Genomic DNA, 18,816 nt, shown 5'->3' with positions numbered 1-18,816 from the left:
TGGTTCACCACCAATAACTGCAATTATGCCACCAAAGCGTTACTCCCAAAGCCAGACTCATCCCTAACAGTAGTTAAGCACCCATTTCCTAACTCCAATCATAGAGGTAGCAGCGCAGACCCACCCAAAGACGCAGCTGCTCCATGTTTTCAGCACTTCTCGCTCGGAAAACCAGCTTCGCCCCTCCTGTCAGCCACACAGCTATGGAGTTGCCAGGCTACACAGGGACATCAACATGCCCCATCCTAGAACAGCCATCCTGTCAAGCCACTCAGCTGATCGAGTGTCCATAAGCACAAACACACCAAGTGGAAGCACAAGCAGCGGGGAAAGAGAGGGAAGCACAAAGGCAGACCCAAGCGGGAAGCTGGAGCAGCCAAGTTGCTCCCTAAGTCTTACTCATGAGAAGAACCATCCAGGGAAGCAATCAGAATTCTCACGTGATGCATGTGTGGCATCTAGATATTGCCCTGCCATTACAGACCAGAACTGCCCTCTCATGAGAGTAACAGGCAATGGAGGCACACATGTGGGCCAGAGGATTGCAGATGCCCAGGCAGAATACTATGTCCCTGCAAGCCCTTGGGGAAGGACACCTCAGCAACACCTTTCCTGGTCTTGGTGGATGGTGGACTGCAGGATTACAACCATTCACCCAGCAGTCAGGTCACCCCACAGCACATATGCATGGATTTCTTGGTCCACCACGCTCATGCAGTTTAGCAGGGATTGCTGGAAATGCCATCTCCCCTCACCCGGGGTTCCTCGCAGTGGCTCATCTACATACACCACAATGATGGCCCAGGCCCAGGAAAGTTGAATGGCTGGAAGGGTCTGCTCTACAGCCCACTACTCGCACCATCCATGGGAGTGGTTTGTGTGGGGGTGCTACTGACGGAGTCTGAAAGGCAGGCACCCAGAAGGGATTCTAGAGCAGCCAAGTTCTATTTTTCACCAAGTAAGGGTGGGGAAGGGGGGGATGTTTGCTCCTTAAGTATTACTCATGAGAAGAACCATCTATTGGGCACTAACTGAAAGTGTTTGTGATGATATTCATGTTGCAGGCTGAACTGCTAGCCCATGATTCCACAGATCACAATCTCATGTCAGTGGCAGACTAAGGGGAGTGAGGGAAGATGCTCCATGTGAGGGACGTGCACTCGGGCAAGTGCTTTCCTGGTCTCGGCAACTGCTGCCAAGCTGCTGTCAACCCTGCAAACCCACACACCAATGTGGAGATATGCACCCCTACCCCTGGCCCCCCAATGTGAGAAGCAACTGTCCTGGTGTGGCTGGAGACCAGGGCTCTCTTCTCTCAAGAATCTCCATGCCTCTAGATCGACATACGCTACAACGCCAGCCCTGGCCCAGGAATTCCAAATGGCTGGAAGTGTCAGCTCTGCTGCCCACACCATCCTTGTGATTGGTTTTTGTGGGGATGCTATGGGCAGGCTCTGAAAGGGAGACCCCCAGAAGGTATCCCAGAGCAGCAAAGTTATGGTTTTCACACAAAAAGGGTGGGGAAGGAGGCCCCAGCCCCTTTGCCTTTGGGGGGTAGACTAGACACCCACAGAGGCTAGCTCATGAGCAGGACAGGTCACTGAGGACAATCTTGGGTCAGCTGAGATCCCTTTTCAAGGAAACTGACGGCTGACCCAGGTTGCAGAGTGGCTGGGCATGAGAGTGACAGGCCACAAGGAGACCCCCAGACAGCTCAGGAGAGGGACCATCAGAGTGGAAAGGAGAGAAGTGAATTGCCCAGACAAATCTGCCATGATGCCAGACAACAAAACATGCCCTACTCCACCTAACACCTCCCTCATGAGAGTGTCAGGCTATGGGTGCTAAGGATAGGGATGTGCAAACTGGCTCTAGGTCAAGCCAGTTCACCATCGAACCAGGCCAGCTTGAGGGCTTGGAGCCAGACCCCCCAAGCCAGCAATCTCTCTCTATAACCAGACTCACCTCCAGGTCCAGGTTGGCAGTGACCAGGAAACCTTGATGTGGAGGCCACGGGGGGGGGGACGGTCTCTGCCCTCTCCCCTCCCCTCCCTGCCAACCTTCTTTTGCTCTAAAAGGGGGCTGGTTCAGCCCATTTTGGGGCTATCAGTCAGTAATTTTTATTTCAGTCATTGACCAGAAGCATTAACACACACAGCAGAACATAATTTACATAAAATATAACAGAATTTAGCCACTGAGTTGGTGTACTTATAATTAAAATTTGACAATAAAAATTTAAGAGAAATTTGTCTGAGTGACAAGAGGAAACATCACAAGATAAGGCAAAATAAGACTTGAACTATCATTCTTGTAGAGGTCACAATATAAGATAACATGTTCAGTAATCTCAGTATCACCAGACCCACAAGGTCAAAGTCAGGATGCATAAAGAACCCCTCTGAACCTCCCATAAAGTACCGCTGTAGGTAGTGCATTTAATCGAGCTAAAGATAGCAGCCGCCTGAACTTAGAAAAGGTGATATTATTTAAATATGCAGCAGGTTTCGTGCTGAAAATCTGATCTCCATGGTATAAACCTTTTGGGATTTTAGCAACTTCAAGCTGTAGATCAGTGTCAGAAATTCATTGTTTGATCAGCTTCCTAGAGCAGTTGTGGCCCAAACTAATAAGCATATCAGGCAAAAACCCATAATATTGGGATTTTGTTTTAACAAGTTGCTTCCAAGTAGAATTGAAATTATCAATTAATACCAAGGGGGCAAGTCCAGATTGGGAAAAGACTAATTTCAGCCAAAATGCAAAAATGCATTGCCAGTATTCCACTTCCAAAGAGCCAAGGCCGACCTCATGCCTAATGACAGCATTAGGAACACATCTAGGAAACTGTAATATAGATCTAATAAATTTCATTTGGATAGCTTCCAAAGTGACAAAATTACCAAAAGGGCCGAGCTGAGCACCATATAATAATTGTGGATAGACCTTGGCACAAAATAATTTAAGAATGGCTGGAATATAAAGTGCCCCCTTTGTAACATAGAAAGATCTAAACCATTTTGGGGCTGTTCTGGCCCTTCCTCTGGTGGTGGCAGCCATTTGGGAGGCTGTCATGCATGCCCAATGGGCCTCTGTGTGGCCAGGTCCTTTTTAGAGCAGGAGAAGGCTGGCAGGAAGAGGGGAAGATGTCAGAGACACACACCCCACAGCCGCCATAGCTGCCCCGGACCCAGCAGTGAGTCTGGTTTAGTTTTTTAAAAATTAACTTAGAACCCCCAAACTGGCTCAAATTCAAGTATGTTGGGGTGGGCACAAAACAGAACATGCTCAGTTCGAGTCCAGTCTGGACTCGAACCAAACTAGGAAAACCAGTTTTGTGCACACCCTTAGCTCTGGATAGAGCAAGGATGGTTTCTGGCTTGTGGCCGTGGGGACTGCTGTCCCAAGGAACACATTCCTCCTAGTCTTGGGGACCATGGGCAAGCTGCCGCAATACTGTGCCCCCTTTCTGCCGGCATGCCCATGTCCACAGTGTACCCTTTCCAGATCCCCATAGCAGAACCCCCCCCCTTTAGTTTTGTCTGGAAAGCAGAGGGGTTCCCCTATTCTATCCTGTCCATCCCCACACCAGCAGATCTACATATAGTGGTAGGGCGGACCGGGAGCCCAGAGTCCTGAATAGGCAGAAAGCTTCATGTCTGCATCCATCCCTCCACCAGCACTGCACACGTGCTGTGGCATGGGGAAAGGGGGTGTCTAGATGCCCTCCAGAAGTTTACAGGCATGCACAGAGAAAGGGTGTGGGGAGCTTTGGGAGGATTTGCTCTATTTATTTACAAAGAAAGAGTGGGGAAGTGAGGCCCAGCCGGAGTGCTTTGCCGGGGCCTCCCCTCGCAACATCTCCCCTGGTCATGGTCAGACACACACACACACACACACACACACACACACACACACACACACACACGGCATCCTTTGCCAAGCTCCATCTCATATCCCATTCTGGTGAATGTGGATTCCTCCCACCCATCCCACAAAGAAAATGGGATTCCATCTGGGGCACTTCTGAAAATGCACGATCATGCTCATCCTGCCCCACTAGAGATCGTGGCCAATCACAGTCAATCAACTGATGCAGTGACACTTTACCCACAGTCTGGCCATGGAGCTGCCTGGGATCGGGCTGGGAGGCTGAGTGACAAAAAGAAGCAGTTAGGCTAACGGCAGTTAGTTCTACGTCTGCAGTGCAAATTGGAGCTAGGGATTTTAACTCCGGTTAATGCTAACTACAGTTGAACTTTACATGTGAACCGGGATATATATTTAAAAACCGGGGGAGGTGGGGACCTAGTCTTGGATTCAGGCAAAGACCGTATATAACTGCACACATGCAGTTAATATACTACTTATAGAGGAATTCATCTGTCCCTATAGATCTAAGTTAGCAAACCTAATTAACAAAAGTCATCACGAGATGCTGTGCAACATGTCTTATGACCATGGACATCTTAATTCTCTTAACCATGAGACAGAGCACAGGAGACACAGGTGAAAGATGGTCCATGGTTTTGTAGCTGGTTTTGTCTAGGGTTTCAGAACATAGTGTCCTTTGTGAGCAGTACTGGGTCTAGGAAACAATATACTTCTTGTGTGATGGACTTCAAAAAGCTGTGATGGACTTCAGTTTTGTGCAAACATCATAAAAACTATAGCCCAGATGTTAAAATAAAAGGTACATTGTAACCTATGTACCACATTCAGGAGCATGCATGCAAGCCCTGCCCTGGCACTGACACATCCAGAAGCCTTACCCCACCACACACCACTCTGCCCATGCTTACAGCATTTGTCTGCAGAGACAAACACTGTAACCGTGGCCAGATTCCACCTGTGATCGGAAGGCTGGGTGCCCCAGGCTTCCAGTCACAGAAGGAATCTCTTCACGCTGACACTGTAAAGCATGCTTGCAGGCATGCTCTTGGGATGCTGCATGTGAGTATAGCATCCCTCTTTTTTAAACGACTATAGAGGGCTTATATACGTATACCCAAGATGCCTTGGGCAAGTTATTGGGGTGGTTTCCATTAGGCTGCCATCTCCTTGAGACTATGTGGGTGGGACACCCTATGAGCTCACAGCCAGAAGGTGCTCATGCGGAGATCTCTAAGTATGTGCCATCACCTCCACTGCTAAACACGCAGTTGCTGCAATTAGCATGATTGTAACAGCCCCAAAACAAATCACTGCACTCACTGCATGTTCAGCCTCCATGTTGAGATGCTGGTTCATACAGAAATAGTGTTTCCATGTGAGCAACCTCACAACTCCACAGGAACAATCGATGTTGCCAATCTCACCATTGGTCTTTCTAACTCAGTGTTGCCTACTCTGCTTGGCAGTGCCTCTCCAGCAGATGTCCTCCTACCTGGGAGCCTCTTAACTGAAAATATAGGGACTGAAACTGGAACCTTCGGTGTGTGCTCTGCCACTGAACTGTGGCTCTTTCCCAGTGCTGCTAGTTCAATGGCAACCACACACATGGGTGTATTGTTGGGATACTCCAAGTTCTTAGCGGCAGAATAGGGAAGACAAATATACAAAAGACATCAGACAGAATCAAGACTTTCCTTCTAACCCTCCTCCTGAGCCACTTGTTTGTGACTTCTATATAGGCTGAACTGAGCCACTATCTTCAAGTTACCTTATTAGGGAGCAGGTGTTAAGTCTAAAATTGAAGTACCTTTGAAGAAGCCTTTGATAACCTCCACTGTAGGTGGTCTGAATTTGCATGGGCATAATCTGATGAGGAAAACATGTCTTTCTCCCTTCTTTAGTCAGATACTGGTAAAACAACAATCCCATCTCCCCGGAGTATATTTGCATACAACTCCAATTTTGTTTCTAAAAGTTTATTTGCTTGAACTGCTTGTTCCCATTCCAAGTCACAGTCCTTTGAAATCACAGCTGGTTACTCTATAAATTAGCTTAATGCAACCAACACCACACTGCGAGCTCAGCTGGGAAACAAGCAGCATAACAAGATCAAATGTAAATAATAATTCTCTTTTCGTTGGGATACTCCAAGTTCTTAGCGGCAGAATAGGGAAGACAAATACACAAAAGTCATCCGACAGAATCAAGACTTTCCTTCTAACCCCCATTTTTTAAAGAATTAGAAGTTTGGGGGCACCATTTTCTGTTTGAGGGGAGTGAGGAGAAACATTAAAATCCTCCCACAGCCGAGTATGCTCTAGTGGAAAAGAGATTTAGTGGAAATCTAGTGGAAAATAAATTTAAAAGATTATCTGAAGATAGTAGGCTGAGTTCAAAAAACAAAGATTTATTAAGAAACTAAAATATCACATACTGAGAGAGAGCCATTGAACAACATACACAAACAGGCACTAGCCTTCAACAACTGAACAATTCTAACAGACTCTAACTGACCAAGAGAGAATTAATAACATATCACATCATGCCTTTAGTGGCCAAAAGAGGTTACTGTGGTGCTAAGAGTCAATGCTGTAGAATTCTCACCTCTGATGTTTTCTACTTCAAACCCCTTTAGTATTGTTCTGTCGGCAGGCAGCTTGAATTCTTCCAGTTAGGTAAGACTCATAAAAATTCAGCAATACTATGTAGCTATTAAACAGAGTGAAAAAGTGTCAGCCAAAATGAAACAAGGTCTGTTTTGTGCTTTATTTTCAATATTAAACATGACGGATGAGTAAAGGCTAAATATTCACATCTATTATTAATTTTTTTAATGTGCAACAAAACTTCACCTATAGGCAGGAGGGTACTTTTTTTAAAAGGAGAGTTAATGCAATGAAGAAACTAATTCTGCACATTTAATGGTGTGGCATAGTGACTAAAAGGCTGAGTTACAAACCAAGAGGTCCCCATTTCAAATATCTTGTCCAGATTACCTGGACATGTCTACCTTCCCTGGAGGATGAGCTTCATAAAAACCCATTCATTTTTTAGCTGGCAGAAGGGGCCTTGGGATGTCCGAGACTTGAACTGCACATCAGGGTCTAATAACTGCACACACACACACTCAGCAAAATCTCATCACAAGTAGAGTACCAGTGTTCAAGCTATTAAACCACAACAAAGACTGAGCTGAGGTATGACTCAAGTAATGATGCCCCAGTTCGAGCAGCTCTAATTGCCCAGCTCTTGTCCTGCTGTCTTCAAAAGGAGGTGGAGATAAGCACACACAGCTCTTCATTGGGCTCCTGAATCAGAGGAAAGCAATCAGAACAAGAGGCTTGAGCAAGACGAGGGTCTGGAACCACCTCTTTTTCTTTTTGGTGGAAAGGTGGGACTTGAAACTCCTACCAAAAAATGGGATTATTCATCATACTCCACATTTAAAGAGACAGTGGAGGAGATTAAGAAGGTTGACCAACGCCTGCCTCAGCAGCTGCATCACATTTCAAAGCCAAGCTCTTCCCACCTGTTTTGTGGCTTCAAGCGGAAAGGGCATTAGCAACCAAAGCACCAGCTCATCATCACAAGGCTCTCTTTACCAAGCCAGACCCAGAATGTTTATGCATCCATACATGCGGACACACATATGCAGTTCAGAGGTTTCAGAATCTTCCCACACACCTAGAACTGGTGACTTTGTACACATTCAAAAGGGCAATCTAATCCAAGGAGCAAATGGATGTATCGTCAAGCCAAAACTAAGCATTTCCATTCCAGTGGTTTCAAGGGGGTGGGGAAGAGACATGTTTTCACTGTTGCCCACTGAGATCCAACAGTGCTTAAAGGCCCTTTGGGCTGGATCCAGAATTACTGCATCAGATAATACACAGATGTGCACACATGTGCAATTGGAATCAATCCATGGCAAGTTTATGCGGGAGTAAGACCCTCAGAACGCAGTAGCACTTGCTTCCGAGGAAACCTGTACAGGATTGGAAGGCAAATTTGAATGAGGCAGATCCAGCCAAGAACACTTCTCTCCCCACCCCTACCCTTATCTCCACTTCCAAAAAGAAAACTACTCTGGTTCTCTTGCTAAACATACAAGAAAACAAAAGCCTAATCTCATCCAATCAACTGGCTGTAGAAGAGAGCAGGGCAGGCGACCCACTGCTGGGAAACCCTGAGGAAGATTAATCATAACAGGGCCCCGCCCGCCCCCCACTCCAGTAGAGTGGCCAACTTTGTTTTACCAGCCTCTGTGCCATTAACACCAGCATCTTGGTCTCCAGACATCAACATGGTTAGAGTGCTGGACTAGGACCGGGGAGACCCGAGTTCAAATCCCCATTCAGCCATGAGACTAGCTGGGTGACTCTGGGCCAGTCACGTCTCTCTCAGCCTAACCTACTTCACAGGGTTGTTGTGAGGAGAAACTAAAGTATGTAGTACACCTCTCTGGGCTCCTTGGAGGAAAAGCGGGATATAAATGTAAATCATCATCATCATCATCATCATCAACAGGCAATAGGCTTCTATCTCTGCCGCAGGAAGTGTTCCCAGACTATTTTTGTGGATCAAGCTGCTGTTAAGGCACAGAAGCAGGCAAGGCAGGTTCTTTTCTAATCAGCTGGCACCCATAGGCCCACTCAGCCCTCATGTATGTACACCCCAGAGTGATGTCAGCAAGCCCTGGAAATCTAGGTGTCTCCAATTTCTGCAAATCACAAAGACATCCCAGTCTAGTAATGCATCAGGATGGAGACCATATTCCAGCAAATACATTCCCGGGGCTCTGGGGCTGCTGTATTCAGAAAGGAACACAAATGCACCATCTTGTCTATTACGGATATGCAAAACATTTTGGGTACAGAACAATCTGTACCCGAATCTGACTGTTTCAGGCTATTTGTGCACAAAACAAATTGCCCATCTGCAAGTCCTGAAAGATTCAGCCCCCAAACAAATTGCCCGAATTTTGGAGCCGAATGTTTTGTTGTTTCGGACCTCCATTTTGTGGCCATCTCTGTGTATAGTCTCCATTTTGTGTTTGACGTCGATTTGAATTTCCCGCCCTTCCAGGCTTCAGACTGGTAAACAAAAGCATGGGCTGATCTGCTGACAATTGTCTCCTTGTTCCAGATTGGCTCTTTTGGCTCTTGCAAGTGCTAAACGACCTCGCATTGGCCAGAGGAAGGTCGAAGAAGGGGCAAGGGGGGGGAGTTCAAGGAGGGATTTTTCAAAGAAATTTAAAGAGGTAGCAGCCACCATTCTACCTTTGTGCTTCATGGGAGGAGAGAGAGAAAGAGCTTTGCTTTGCTTTGCCTTGCTGCCTATTTTTCTGCCTTGCCAGCCTGCCTTGCTTGCCAGTGCCACACAGCCTGCCAGTGCCTGTGCCGGCCTGGGGTGGATTCTCTGCTGCATTCATTGCTTTTTTGTTCCTGCTGCTGATTAAGGAATAGAGAATAAAAGAGAATTCTATCTGATTCTTTTTTCACCCCCTTCCTGCTGCTGAGAGAATCACTGCCTGCCTGTGCCAGCTACCAGCCCCAGACCACCTGCAGCCACTGGCCACCTGGCCAGCCATCCCCCCCCCCCCCCGATTTTCCAGGCTTTTCCACCAGCCCCACCCCAGCCCCTTAGCTGACAACTGAAGAAGATTGAAGAAGAAAGAGTAGACTCTCAGACCACAGAAGTGGAATACTGGACACAACGTGAGTGAAGCCTTAGACAGAGTGAGTACCCATTTAACACGCACACACATACCACACACACACATCTCTGGAATTGTGTATTCTTGTGGTTTTTTTCCTGTTTGGCAGGAGGTTTGGGGTTGCAATTGAATTAAAAGTTGTGTGTTGTTTAGTTTAGAAGACATTTAAATAGGGGTTTTGTCTGTGGGAGGGATCCTCATTAGCTACGTACTAGATGGTGGTTAGAAGGGTAGTGTAGCCTTGTGGTTTTAGAAAACAATTCTGTCTTTTTTCCCATTCTAAAGATTTTTTTGTGTATTTTAAAAAAAAACAGAAGCCTCTCCTCCAGCCCTCTGTGCCCATAATATATATTAGTATTAATATTCTCTGCCCAGCAACCTGCAGGCTCTGAGTGGGCACAGACTCTAGCCTCCTCCCTTACCACCCACCCCCACCCCCAACTGCAGGGGGCACACTCCACTGAAGTCAGTCCAACATCTGTTCTTGGCCATTCTCACAGCTGAGTGTCCCCTTCTCTGAGACATTCACCCCACTTCTGCCCCTTGCCCCCCAATTCTTCAAAAATGTGTTTTTTAAGTCAGGGTTTTAAAAAGAAGCCCCAAAAGAGATGGCTGGGAGAGGTGGAAGAGGGCCTGGTAGGGGGAGGGTTTTTCTTGCTGGTCGTGGTGGGGGAGGCGACAGGGGCCTATTCCCCGAATCACCCCTGCCCCTGATTTGGTGCACAGGCTGGACTTCTCTCATCTGCCTGGTCCTATGCCAGGGCCTGTGGCCAAGCAGCAGTTAGTGGGGAGGGCCTCCCCTGCCAGGGAAGAAGTTCTTCCCGTGGCAGATGTGGAGGTAGTGCAGGTGGAGCCGGCTGTCAGTCCAGCTAGATCCACCTTGCCGCCCTCCCCACCGGTCCCTGTGGAGGGTGGGGGCCCCAAGGTTGTGTCTGAGGCCCAGGAGGAAGCCCCTGTGTTTCCTGTCCCTGGGACTTCCCCGGCCAGCTCTGAGGGCAGTGGTGGTGGTGTGTCCCAAAAGGAACCAGCAGAAGCGCCACTACCCAAGCGGCCCTGTGTTGCAGGAGAGTCCAGCAGTGTGGTGTGGGGTCACTTTGAGCTTTGCCCTGGTGATCTCAGCCATGCTGCCTGCATCCACTGCAAGGCACTTGTTAGCAGGGGCAAGGACCCTAAGCACTTCACCACGTCAGGTCTGCTGTTGCACCTGTGGCAGAGGCACCTGGGGGTCCAAACCTCTGCTGGCAGTGATGCTAGGCCAAGCGCCTCATCGAGCACTAGCAGCAAGCAGTCAGTGGCTCCTGCTCCTAAGCAGGAAAAGCTGACTGAGAGGTGGGTGCAGCATCTGGGGAAGTGGTCTGATGTCTATATTTATTTATTTATTTATTTAATCAATTTTTATACTGCCCTTCCAAAAAGGCTCAGGCCAGTTTACAATTAAAACAAAACCATTAAACTCAATTAACAATTACAACAAAAATTATAAAACAGCATAAAAACAACAATTGACAATTAAAACATCATAAAACAACAACTAAACAATCAGAACAGTTTAAAAACCCTGGAAAAAACAGGTTACAACATTAAAACCATTTATAACAATTTTAAAACCCTGGAAGGTCAGGCCAAACAAATAGGTTATGAGGACTATCAATGGCTACTAGTCGGAGGGCTGTGGGCCACCTCCAGCCTCAAAGGCAGGATGCCTCTGAGTACCAGTTGCAAGGGAGTAATGGCAGGTGAGAGGGCATGCCCTCAACTCCTGTCTGTGGCTTCCAGCGGCATCTGGTGGGCCACTGTGCGAACCAGGATGCTTGACTAGATGGGCCTTGGGCCTGATCCAGCAGGGCTGTTCTTATGGCTCTTCTGAAGGCCAATAAAGAATTCAAATAGCAGATTTCTACTGGGAGTGCATTCCACAGTCCAGGAGTGGCCACAGAGAAGGCCTGCCTCTGAGTTGCCACCAGACGCACCAGTGGCAACTGGCGACGGACACTACAGATGACCTTAACATGCGGTGGGGATCATGCAAAGAAGGCACTCTCTGAGGTAACCTGGACCTAAGCAATTCAGGGCTTTAAAGGTAATAACCAGCACTTTGTATTTTGCCAAGAAACATATCGGCAGCCAGTGCAACTGTTTCAAAACAGGCATAATATGGTCTCTCCAGGTTGCCCCAGAGACCAATCTGGCTGCTGCATTTTGAACTAACATACAAAGGCAGCCCCACATAGAGTGCATTGCAGTAGTTAAGCCGGGAGGTTTCCAGCTGGTGCACCACTGTTTTGAGGTCATCCTCTTCAAGGAATGGACGTGTTGAATCAGCCGAAGTTGATAGAAAGCACTCCTGGCCATAGCCTTCACCTGATACACCAGGGTGAGGCCTGAGTCCAGGAGTACTCCCAAGCTCTTTACCTGCTCCTTCCAGGGGAGTGTAACCCCATCCAGCACAGGGAGATATAACTCATCCCTCAGATTCTGAGCCCCTACAATGAGCACCTCCGTCTTGCTTGGATTCAGTTTCAATTTGTTATCCCTTGTCCAGCCCATTACTGCCCATAGGCAAGCATTTAGGGAATGAACAAAGGGTTCACTTAGGGAATGAACTAAGGCATTTAGGGAATGAACTTAGGGAGAAGTAGATTTGGGTATCATCAGCATACTGATAACACCCAGAACCAAGCCTCCTGATGACCTCACCCAGTGGTTTCATGTAGATATTAAAAAGCATTGGTGACAGAATGGAGCCCTGAGGGACTCCTATAACAGCTCCAGGGGCTTAGCAAGGTTGGAATGGGCCCAGAGACAAGATTTTAAAATGCCCCCCCCCCACTCAAAGTCCAGGGCCTCCGCACACCCCAGGCCCCCAAGGATTTAAGTCTGATATTCCAAAATAAGTATGCTGCCTGGAAATACATTTCACTGAATACACACACGCACACGTCACAATATATAGTGATATACATTGAGTACTATACATTTGTTTTACTTTTAATGCCTAGAACACACTAGAAAGATGAATGATTAAAATGGCCCCCTCGCTGCAGATTAGCAAAGGAGACTTTCAGCCATGCAGGGTGAGCCTATGTTTGTTTTCTCAGAATTCTGAACAAATTCAGTCAAGTTTAATTCCAGGAGGTTTTTCACAGGAGGCTTTTAAAGCCCTTTAACACACATCTCCTCTGGAATAGAGCTGCTGCATTCACATGTTGGCCAGATTTACCCTGAAGTCCCTGCAAGTTATTGGGGAGCAGTTCACACACAAGAAAAATAAAATAAAAGCACCACACATGCTTCACAGTTCGCACTCAGACCTTCTGGGTTGCAAAACAACTTGAACATAAGTGCATTTATAAATGAATGAATGAATGAATAAAATAAATATAATACTGTTTCTTCCAGAAGTTTTTGTAATTTTCTGCCATGAAACAAGCCACTTATAGGACTTTTTAGACAGTTTTTTTTAAGCCAGCAAATTTTCCAAGCTGTTTAAAAATAAATATTCAGAGACTTCTCAGTCGTCCCCCCCCATATCAAAGCCCTATGGCAAGCAGATGCCTATATATCCGGGGGTGGGGGGGGCAGGGAAGGTAACCACAAAAAGGAGTTCACACTCTACCTGGCAGCAAGGGGTCTTCTGCTGCAGAGAACAGTGGAGGCCTCTCTGGCTGCCTCCTCCTTCCTGGCTGGCTTGGGCCCTACTGGAGTTCAGGCTTCACAGAGGCCTACACGGAGGCCTCCCTGGAAGCCCCGCCCACCCGCCGATCAGCTGAGAGGCGGGAGAAAAGGAGCTCTTGGCAGCTTGTCTGCTGCCTGGATTGCCGGCCAGGAGAACAAGCTGGAGAGACGGCGAACACGGCAAGTGGCTGAGGGGCCTTGGGGCTGGGCAGGGGGCAATGGGGAGTCACATGAGGTGCCTCTGGGGGGCCCCTCCAGGCAGTGGGGCCCCCAGACAACTGTCTCCCCTTGCCCGATCGTTGTTACGCGCCTGAACAGCTCCTGTTTTGCGGAGCAAATGTCACCAAACTCCACCATCAGGAATCTACTCTAGAGATAAGAGCAGAACCATTGCAAAGCAGTGCCCCCTATCCCCAACTCCCCCAGGTGATCCAGAAGGATACCATGGTCGATGGTATCGAACACCGCTGAGAGATCCAAAAGAACCAACAGAACCTATATGTTAGTTTGCTACTTTTAAATCTACACCCACCTACCCCCTTTCAAGGTGACTTAAATTCACAATAATAAAACATTTTTAAAAAACTGTTTAAAACCAGTAACTTACAGAGAAACAGCAAACAAAAAGAAACCACAGCAATTAGTCTCAAGTCTCAACACCGATAACTGCTTCCAAACACCTAGTGAAAGAGACAGGATTTTTCCCCTTCCGAAAGTGTTTACACATGGCAGAGGGTCTGCCTGTCAGGATTTTCCCCACAAAATGGAAGGGGGAAATGACTCATTTGCAAAGTATACTGCAGGAAGCTGCCTTGTGCTGAGTTACATGATTGGGTCCATCCAGCTCAGTATTGTCCACACTGACTGGCAGCATTTCCAGGTCAGCTAGAAAAGACTCCTGTGTGGAGCCCTGGAGAGGGACTGCAAGTCAGTGTAGACCAGGGATCCTCAATGTTGGGCCCCCAGATGTTAGTGGACTTCAACTCCCATAATCCCAAGCCCCAGTGGCCTTTGGTTGGGGATTATGGAAGTTGAAGTCCAATAACATCTGGGGGCCCCAACGCTGAGGATCCCTGGTGTAGACAATACTGAGCTAGACAGACCAATAGCATGACTCAGTCTGACAGCTTTATTTGTTCATGAACAGAAGGTATGCCTAGGATTACCTGCTTTCAGATAAGGCACAGCTACCTGCTCTCAGAGCAGAATGCATTCATAAATTCTTATGAAAGCAGACAGATTAGCTCTCTTTAAAATGTAACCTTTTTGGTGCATGAATGAACTGTGCTTCCAACGTTAATTCAGAGAGGGGAAAGCGCACTTCTGCCATCAGACGTTTGGGAAACATGGCTCCCTTCAGCTCCCGCTGTACAGCTGGACCTTATTCTTTTTAAAATTATTGTTACTGGGTTGTCTGAACTCTCTCTCTCACACACACACCCACTCCCTTCAGCAGCCGGCGGGCCTAGGCGGTGCTCTAAAGTCCCCGTGGACGGACACCAAGCGTTTTATTAGAGAGGATTATATATTGCAATATAATATAACAGAATAATAATCTGCTTTGGGATTATTTTTATGAAAAGCAATATATAAATTCAACAATAAACAGTATTGGTCAGAGATTGCATAATCACAGTGACCAGTACTTAACCATACAAAGCCTTGCAGAACAAGTGTCTGGTTATTCAGATTTTATTTGGATATGAAAGGGGGAAAGGTACAGTTTCAAACAACTAGCCTAGACCTATACATCCCCTGGCCCACCAAGTCAAATGCAGTCCAGCAGCCGTGCATTGTGGCATACTGGGTGCCTGGTCACCTGCCCATCCATGTTTTTGCAACTCCATTCAATATGAGATTTGGGTGGACTGTGTTCAGCCTTGAGGATAACAATTTGGGCAGACCTATATTGGATAGTACTCACAGGACATCGTCTTTCTGCCAGCCATTGCCACTCCTAACCAATGCCTTCTTGAACCAAAGTTTTAGGAGTAAAAAATACGTTGAGATATAAGCGGGCATCACACAATTCTTTTTTCAGTACTGAAGTTGAAAAAGGTTGCAGTGAAATGTGATCTAGAATCAGAACCAAGGAGGCAAGAGATAAGGAAACTGAAACTTAAAGAAAAAGGGAGTTTACATACAAGCAAGGTTGACTAAACAGATGTTCTATGTTCATAGAGGAATAAAGTCATTATTGTTAACCTACTAGAGTCTCTGACATCCACAGAACAATATGCAGGGGCTGCCCTTCTATGAGACAAGGTGAGGCAGTCGCCTCAGGCAGCAAATTATTGGGGCAGCAGTGTTGAGATTTGCTAGAGACGTCTCTGTTTTTTATACTGGGCATGCCTCTATTTGAATGTATCTATGTATTGGCTTGGGGGTGCAGTCACAGTTTGTCTGCTTTTCGCTTGTTGCCTTGAATTCAAACTGAGAGGTTCTCTCTCTCCCTGCATAAGAGACTGTTAGGCCGAGTTCAGACATAGCACGAAATCAGAGGTTGGCCAACGCGCGGTTTCAATTTCTGTGAATCGCACCGCAGACATTCATCAAACTGCAGGATGCCATCCTCCAGTTGCCGGAGAGTGGAGCCCCTCCCTGCTGCCTGGCTGCCAAGGCTGATCCCAGCAAGTTTCTCAGCCAGACTGTGGGGAAACAGTCAGCACATCAGCAGAGCGGTCAGGATTGGCCATGACCTCAAAGGCAGCATGCCAGAGCAAACATTCATTTTCAGAGCAGTACACCTGCCCTCAGCATGGAAAGGACATTTTAACCCTTTTAAATGCCATGCCATGTTAGCACCTCACCACCACCCCCAAAGAGCCCTGCACCCATATAGTCTCACACAAACCCTTGGTGGGGCCCTATTTCCTATGAGACGCAAGTTTGGGGCAGTATAGAAATATGTTAAATAAATAAATGATTGAGGACGGGTGACTCTGTCTTCAGAGTAGTGGGGCACTCTCCTAAAACTGGTGCACTACTGACCCTAGTGACCAGCCTTGCTCATGAGTAAGCCTAGGGAGCACAAAACCACAAAAGGGGAAGGCGCTGGGCCACCCTTCCTCAACCTTTCAAAAAGAGACTTGGTTGTTCGAGAATCCCTACTTGGGGCTGCCATTTGAAGCTGACCCTGGGCACCCCCTAACCATTTGCTCCCTTCTCAGTGCTGTGATGGGGTGCCCTGATCATGTGGCTTGCTGACGGCTGCCTATCATGAGAAGGCCAGTCCACTGGGGAGGACCAAGGGTTGTTTGCCTCAGGTCTCCTTTGGACTGCACACTCATGAGTCGAGCTAATCCCTCCATATGGGGCCCCGCTTGTGTGGGGCCCCCAACTCTCAAAAGATTAAACTTGAATGCTACCAACCCCCCCCCAAAAAAAACTCTTCCCCATGAAGCCTTGTGCATGCCAATAGGGTGACATCCCATTTGTCAGAGCCTGGCCACGTGCGCGGACTGGGAAAACACCGGCTGTGTGGACAGATATGCATTCTTTATACCCATTCAAAATTCCTGGGTTTGGTCCAAATCTGCCAGTGCGGGGATTCACGGGAGAGAGGATGTAGAGGCTTTGAGCTACCACTGACAATATGTGCACTGCAATATGAACAGAAGCATCATTTCCTGTGGTGTGCACACTCATCTTCTTTTGTTTCTGCTCTAACAAATTTTAGTGCTTCAAAAACCTGTTAAACCTGTTTGACAGAGGCAACCATCAGACGAAAGACCTGAAAATGTATACCACAGAAAATGATGGAGTAATCCATCATAGAATTCTTGATAGAATTATCATGTCACCTTCAACTCTCCTAAAAATTATCATGTGCCTCCAGCCATAGACACTGGGGAAATGTAATTATCTGTTCCACTGAAATAATGCAGAGAACAATGAGCAAATGGAAGAAAATTTTAAAAAAGGTAATTCAGTGAAGATCAAATCAAATATTTGTGCTGCAAAAAGAGGAGAGTTTAATGGTAACACTGGAATCTAAAGGATCTCTATCAAATCTTGAAACTGAACCAAAAGTTACTCTAAGTTTTGCACTTCCAGTAATACAAATCACTTCTTACATGTGATTTCCCAAAATAGACCAAAGGCTCCTGTGTATTAAAAAAGTATTCCATCAGCTTTGGGTAATGCACTAACAATAAGTGGAAGCTCTTCTTAATTGTTAACAATTGCTAGCTGAAAAGAGGCTTTTCTTTTCTTTGTGTACCTGACCATCTCAACCACAAAGCTGTCAGAAAGCATTTCAGCTGCATGTTACAAATGTCGAAGGAAACAATCCTTTCCACTGCCAATACATTAGTGCCTGAGCCCTTCTGTCTAAGCTATCAGACACTGCATCTTACTGTGGACATTCAGGTCAGATCAGCCAAGATGTAGATCTGAACAGCTGGACTTAACAGACTGTTTGCACCAGCTCTTTTAAATGTCAGATTGTATCCTTTACAATAAAAATCACAAGAAGCTAAATGGATTTTGTTATCAACAAGGTTTCTTCCCCACCTTCCACCTCCCACACACGTAAGGATTTGTCTTCAACATGATTCTTGACTTCGTCCACTTCCATACAGCAATAAAGTGCAGGATATTCAAAGCTTTTGTGCAAGTTACAAGTGCAATCTAGTTACTTCCCATATACACGCTGCAGGAGACTTTTGTCTTGCTTTCTAGTGCAATCTTACCCCTTCTACACACACCGAGCAGGACCGTGTGCAAGTTTCACAGCACCACCTGCCAGCCAAATCTTGTATTCCAAGAAGAACCATCCCTTTTCATTAGAACTTTTGCGAAAACGAGGCAAAACTTGGAATGCAAGAGCTGGTAAGAAGGTAGCTCTGAAAAAATCATGCGAGGTCCCTGTTTGCTGTTTGCAGAAGGTAAGATTGTGCTAAGAAGTAGCACAGAAGCCTGCAGCAGCATGTATACAAGGAGTAAGATCATGCCTGGAAGTTCCACAAGAGCTTTGAATATCCCACACTCTATTGCCACATGCGCCCTGCTAACTGAGCAAAGAGGCACCTTTTAAAGTGGTGATTATTTTCTGTTTGCCAGGCAAGGAGCAACTGTCCTTATCCAAGCACAGCACAGCATCCCATGTTGCTGGTGTCTAGTACCTTACATTTCCTTTTAGATTGTGAGCACTTAAGGGGCAGGCAACAATCTTACTAATTTTTCTGTGTAAACCACTTTGAGCACATTTGTTTAAAAGCGGTATATAAATATTCATAGGAGCAGCAGGAGGAGTATGGAAGTGGCATTCTTCACTGCTCTCTTTCCTTGAACTCTCGGTGGGGGCTGCTACCTGATGGCCTGAGAGCAGCATCTGACACTCTCCCCAAAGAAAGCAAGAACCATCACAGAGACCTCTGGGGCAATTTATCACTTTAGCCTGATCTACATGTGCAGCAGAATCATACTAAAGTGGTAGAATGGTATATACCACTTCAAGCTGCAGGTGGGTGATCCCACTTTCCGAATGTTCTCTGACATTAAAACTACATAGGAACATAGGAAGCTAC

The 18,816-nt window shown here is 46.7% G+C and overlaps 1 long non-coding RNA gene across 2 annotated transcripts in view; it reads right to left on the bottom strand.

Moving 5' to 3' along the window:
• LOC128339208 (uncharacterized) overlaps positions 1 to 18,816 on the bottom strand; it is a 225,487-nt gene that overhangs the window by 144,884 nt on the left and 61,787 nt on the right. The window contains exons 3-4 of one of the 2 annotated variants that reach the window (XR_008312903.1): positions 15,210 to 15,361; positions 6,499 to 6,603 (exon numbers count right to left, since the gene is read on the bottom strand). This is a non-coding gene — a long non-coding RNA (uncharacterized LOC128339208). Of the gene's footprint in view, positions 1 to 6,498; positions 6,604 to 13,226; positions 13,314 to 15,209; positions 15,362 to 18,816 lie in introns of those variants that run through there. The other variant, XR_008312904.1, reaches the window with a different exon arrangement.

This window comes from Hemicordylus capensis, chromosome 1 (genome assembly GCF_027244095.1).
Source record: "Hemicordylus capensis ecotype Gifberg chromosome 1, rHemCap1.1.pri, whole genome shotgun sequence".
NCBI lineage: Eukaryota > Metazoa > Chordata > Lepidosauria > Squamata > Cordylidae > Hemicordylus > Hemicordylus capensis.
Note: the sequence above shows the minus strand (reverse complement) of the source record. Positions and strands in the feature narration are given on the sequence as shown.